The sequence below is a fragment of the Myxocyprinus asiaticus genome, chromosome 13 (genome assembly GCF_019703515.2).
Source record: "Myxocyprinus asiaticus isolate MX2 ecotype Aquarium Trade chromosome 13, UBuf_Myxa_2, whole genome shotgun sequence".
NCBI classification, from domain to species: domain Eukaryota; kingdom Metazoa; phylum Chordata; class Actinopteri; order Cypriniformes; family Catostomidae; genus Myxocyprinus; species Myxocyprinus asiaticus.
In genome coordinates, this window is record NC_059356.1 from 36,010,737 (window position 1) to 36,016,736 (window position 6,000).

The window sequence follows — 6,000 nt, forward strand, 5'->3', positions numbered from 1 at the left end:
CGCTGTTCTTTCAGAGTCTCTAAACCAGAAATCCATTATACTGACAACCTCCGCGTTTATGCTATAGGAAAGAGCGTAACGATCCAGAAGGGATTTGAGCACAAATGTTGGCGATAGTAAGATTTATGTATTTAACATGTTTACGTTTTTTTTTTTTTTTTTTAACGGATGTTGGAATTGTGGGCCGATACACTGTAGCTAGGCCAACTACATAATATATATATATATATATATATATATATATATATATATATATATATATATATATATATATATATATATATATATATATATATTTGAACTGGTCCTTTAATTAAAAAAAACATAATAATAATAATAATAATTTTATATATATATATATATATATATATATATATATATATATATATATATATAATTATTATTATTATGTTTTTATTATTAATAATTAATTAATTAATTAATTTTTTGCGTCACGTCTCGCTGTTCTTTCAGCATCTCTAAACCAGAAATCCATTGTTCTGACAACCTCCGCGTTTTTACTATAGGAAAAAGCGTAACGATCAACTAGCGTGTTACGACAGTAAGTCACTCTTTGCGGATACCATACAAATTAATCGGAAGAGCCGTAAACTGACACCTAACAGTCGCAAATTTGTCTGTGTCGTCTCTTATAAAATAGCAATTTTATTGTAGTAAATTCCACACATAGTTCATTACAAAAGGATTGTTTAGTTTAAAACATGTTGAAGATTATTGGAAAGGCAGTCAGTTCATTAAGTGATGAGCTGTTTTCTCACAAAAACTGTTTATTAAGCACACTCAAGCATCTCTTCTATGACATTTATTCAAAATAAACGGTCTCTTCTCTTCTCGCCAATGAATATCTATGGGACAGCCGTGTTTTTTTTTTTTTTTTTTTTGCTAACCTTGTCGACTTCCCTTGATAAATGTTTGTAGTTCTGTTTGTTGTGCCGTTCGCGTTCGGTCTTAACGGCCCATGAGAAATCTGTAATATGCTAGTACTGCAATAAATAACACATACAGATGGGGTTGTGACAATATTGCTAAGCCTCTTCAAATAAAAGCTCCTATTTAAACACCATGCAGAAATTGAAATTTAACTAAATCACTGTATTGTGTGCCCTGTATTTTTATGCAGGTTACCAGAGGAAACTCAATTTGTAGCATCAAGCCCCGGGATTCTGAGATGAACAGCACTGATGTCAAATAACTGGAGGATGCTGGACACATTAACAAGATGAAACTTAACCCCTCCTTCTCCTCATCCCTCTTGTCACTCTGTTCCTATGGCCAGGGTTGTAGCAAGGAATTCTGGGCCCCTTGACTGTATTACTCTGTGTCCCTTACCTATTAAAAAATACAGGGTTGAATTTGTTGTGGGACCCCCCTGGACGTTTTGGCCCCTAGAGTCATTACCGCCTTTCACCCCACTAGCTACAGCCCTGCCTATAGCCTTCCACATGTATCATCATGCAAAAGAAATAGGCTAGCACTTTACACAATCAATCCCTCGTTTTTCGTCCACATAAGACTGTTGTTGTATTTTTTTTTTTTTTTAGAAGACACAAAGTTAACACATAGAAGACACTATTAAAGTTGCACTCTGTAATTTTTTTCCTCATTAAAAATTTTTTTACCCCGAAAGAAATTAATAGTATTTTTAAAACATATGCAGAAAATCATGAACACACATGTGATGAAGACTCCAGTCATTTCAGTAACCTTATAAAACCTTTTTTATTCATGGAGAGGGTCTCCTCATGGTGGCTGCCATGTTAGGATCACATGACCAGCTGGATACTACTGGCTTAATCTCAGTAACAGCCCTGTTATTGGAAACTTTAACTCACGGATTAAATTAATCATGGCTGACTGTGAATAGTGGTTTTCCACAATGGCATCTTTAACTGAAAACTATTGCGTGGAATTATGCTGCATCCAAAACACTAGGTGTCAGGGTCGACAAGTCCAAGACGACATGAACAAAAACTTACTGAGTGCACCTTTAACATAACATTTTAACATTATATCCTAAAGATGCAGTCCATCCCCAAAACACAATGTATGGCTGTTTGACCATAAATTAAACATTCTGCACAATATGTTTGTCTTTAGCCTAATATAATTTACATTTTCTGCAAATAAATGTTTACAAAGTCTCAGTACAGTATTATTAACACTTTTTAAATGCATGTATTGTAAGTCTATGGATATTCACAAATAACTGACTCGAATTTTCCAAATAAAGAGCCTTTGTGAGGATAATCTGTCTCATTTATTAAATAGATGATCAAATATTGTTTGAATGTAACACGTTATTTATTGACTTTATTTTATAATTGTAACAGAAGAGAATCTGTTTTGAATGAAATATTTCATTTTGACGGGGAAGTTTGTCGAGATTCAGTTTTTGAAAAAATGGTTGATTGTTTCATGAAATGTGTTTTAGGCAATCAAACAAATGAATTAATACCAGAAGACATATCAAAAGAAACTGTTTATATATCTTACTACGAAGAGGGGGTATAGCTCAGTGGTAGAGCATTTGACTGCAGATCAAGAGGTCCCCGGTTCAAATCCGGGTGCCCCCTACAGTCCTTTTGAGAAAATACACAAATTTATCTGTACAAATTTAATCTGATAGACCAAGACACCCACGCACATGTCCAGACCAGAAAAGAAAAGACGCATCGAGACCATGAAAAATTAAGACGCATTTAAACCTCGAACGTGTGATTTGCCTGCTTTTAAGTGATGCTGGATGCAGATTACCAACAGGGAGCAGTACTGGGCACCAGATGAGTGAGTGCCACGTACACAAAGATTTCGAATATAGAGAATTACAGCGACATCCAACGGTTCTATATTCTATTAGAATTCTCAGTCATTCAAGTCATTTTAGAATGTTTTGTCAAATGTATTCAGGAACATGTGGATATGGAATAAATCACAGGACAAATGCAGGAATATTAGGCTTTATTGATCTCGTTCCTTGTATTTGTCTGCAATGTGTGATATTATTTGTGAGGAATTAATTTATTGACGTCATTGCTAATATTACAATAAGAACAAATTCCTAGCAACTAAGTAATTATGGCAATAAAGTATTAGATTTTGTTATTAGTTGTATATTTCAGCTTCAATCTTAAAAATAGGCTAAAAAAATTTAGTGTATTTCACTGTCCTACAAAAAGTTCACTGACTTAAAGGGGTCATGACATGCATTTTTTTAATTATTATTATTATTTTTTTTTTGTTCCTTGAGGTTCACATATAATATTAATAAAAGAAATTGCACAAAAAACAGTCCTATATTTCATATATCATTCTCAGGGCCATTCTGACATTTTGAGGAGCAGTGGCTCAAACTGAGAAAAATGGCCCCTCCCCCCTTTTCCACCCACTAAATACAGTTACAGAGAATGATTTACAAACTGTTCAGTCATATTGTTAATTATTAGGTTTAATGCTAATACCATTACTGTTGTTGTTGCTGCTGCTTCTGTTAGTGTTCCATTCAAAGATTCCTGGGTCTATCTTACTCCTTCTCAAACTCTTACTATTTTGTCCCTTTACAATAAGTCACTAAAATCCTCTCACCAGTACCTGTTCCTGATACTCAGAAGACTCTGACCTGGAACTTTGAGGTTGTGCCTCATCTTGAGTAGGAGAATTAGACTTTTCACATATTGTTATATAGAATAATATTGTCTATATTATGATGCTAAATCATTTACCTTGCCTTTACTTTTTTATTCTGTATTGTGTATACTAATATTCACATTAGTTTGATAAAAAAATAATTAAAAAATGCTTTACTTTCAAACAGAATGTTTAAACATTAATTCCTTCTATATGGCAAAATTATTCTGAAGAAAAAATACTTTACTGAAGACAGAGTGTGAAGAATCTTTTGCTAAATATTTTCATCATGATTCACATGCATGCTTTCTGGGTCTTTGAATCCAGCATTGCAAAGAAACACTCACTCTAGCAGCCTCCCTCTGCTCTTTCTCTTTTCTGTCTCAAACTTATTTTTGTGAAGGCATGGTACTATAAACAGTGTGCAACACACAACTTGAGCATAAATGAAAAGCACAGCTGTTATCTAACATTATGCAGTTGAATTTCATGGTTACCTAATTGCTACTATCACTGTCTTCACTGTTATTTATATTTATACTACTGCTATAGACTTCATACAGGTGCATCTCAATAAATTAGAATGTCGTGGAAAAGTTCATTTATTTCAGTAATTCAACTCAAATTGTGAAACTCGTGCATTAAATAAATTCAATGCACACAGACTGAAGTAGTTTAAGTCTTTGGTTCTTTTAATTGTGATGATTTTGGCTCCCATTTAACAAAAACCCACCAATTCACTATCTCAAAAAATTAGAATATTTTGACATGCCAATCAGCTAATCAACTCAAAACACCTGCAAAGGTTTCCTGAGCCTTCAAAATGGTCTCTCAGTTTGGTTCACTAGGCTACACAATCATGGGGAAGACTGCTGATCTGACAGTTGTCCAAAAGACAATCATTGACACCCTTCACAAGGAGGGTAAGCCACAAACATTCATTGCCAAAGAAGCTGGCTGTTCACAGAGTGCTATATCCAAGCATGTTAACAGAAAGTTGAGTGGAAGGAAAAAGTGTTGAAGTAAAAGATGCACAACCAACCGAGAGAACCGCAGCCTTATGATTGTCCAGCAAAATCGATTCAAGAATTTGGGTGAACTTCACAAGGAATGGACTGAGGCTGGGGTCAAGGCATCAAGAGCCACCACACACAGACCTGTCAAGGAATTTGGCTACAGTTGTCGTATTCCTCTTGTTAAGCCACTCCTGAACCACAGACAACGTCAGAGGCGTCTTACCTGGGCTAAGAGAAGAAGAACTGGACTGTTGCCCAGTGGTCCAAAGTCCTCTTTTCAGATGAGAGCAAGTTTTGTATTTCATTTGGAAACCAAGGTCCTAGAGTCTGGAGGAAGGGTGGAGAAGCTCATAGCCCAAGTTGCTTGAAGTCCAGTGTTAAGTTTCCACAGTCTGTGATGATTTGGGGTGCAATGTCATCTGCTGGTGTTGGTCCATTGTGTTTTTTGAAAAGCAAAGTCACTGCACCCATTTACCAAGAAATTTTGGAGCACTTCATGCTTCCTTCTGCTGACAAGCTTTTTATGATTTCATTTTCCAGCAGGATTTGGCACCTGCCCACACTGCCAAAAGCACCAAAAGTTGGTTAAATGACCATGGTGTTGGTGTGCTTGACTGGCCAGCAAACTCACCAGACCTTGTCAAGAGGAAAATGAGAAACAAGAGACCAAAAAATGCAGATGAGCTGAAGGCCACTGTCAAAGAAACCTGGGCTTCCATACCACCTCAGCAGTGCCACAAACTGATCACCTCCATGCTACGCCGAATTGAGGCAGTAATTAAAGCAAAAGGAGCCCCTACCAAGTATTGAGTACATATACAGTAAATGAACATACTTTCCAGAAGGCCAACAATTCACTAAAAATGTTTTTTTTATTGGTCTTATGATGTATTCTAATTTTTTGAGATAGTGAATTGGTGGGTTTTTGTTAAATGTGAGCCAAAATCATCACAATTAAAAGAACCAAAGACTTAAACTACTTCAGTCTGTGTTCATTGAATTTATTTAATACACGAGTTTCACAATTTGAGTTGAATTACTGAAATAAATGAACTTTTCCACGACATTCTAATTTATTGAGATGCACCTGTAAATGTATAATACACAGTTAATTGTAGGAAACAGCATGCTTCATATATTCAGTTCTGCAACAGTATAAGGACTCATCTTATCTTAATCACTCTTTATCATTTATATTATAACTTTATAATTTAGCTGTGCAGCAATTGTAGTAATTGGACAGCCTACATTTAAGTTTAAATAAAAACAAAATGAAAGAAAATAATTAATTTAATATAAACCTTGTGAACTAATGCAAGTTTTTAACACACTTGGGCCC

General features: G+C 35.1%; 1 non-coding gene across 1 annotated transcript; it reads left to right on the top strand.

Moving 5' to 3' along the window:
* Positions 1 to 2,522: 2,522 nt before the first annotated feature.
* On the top strand, positions 2,523 to 2,594 carry trnac-gca (transfer RNA cysteine (anticodon GCA)). Its single transcript has one exon. It is a non-coding gene; the product is annotated as a tRNA-Cys (tRNA).
* The last annotated feature ends 3,406 nt before the right edge of the window (positions 2,595 to 6,000 follow it).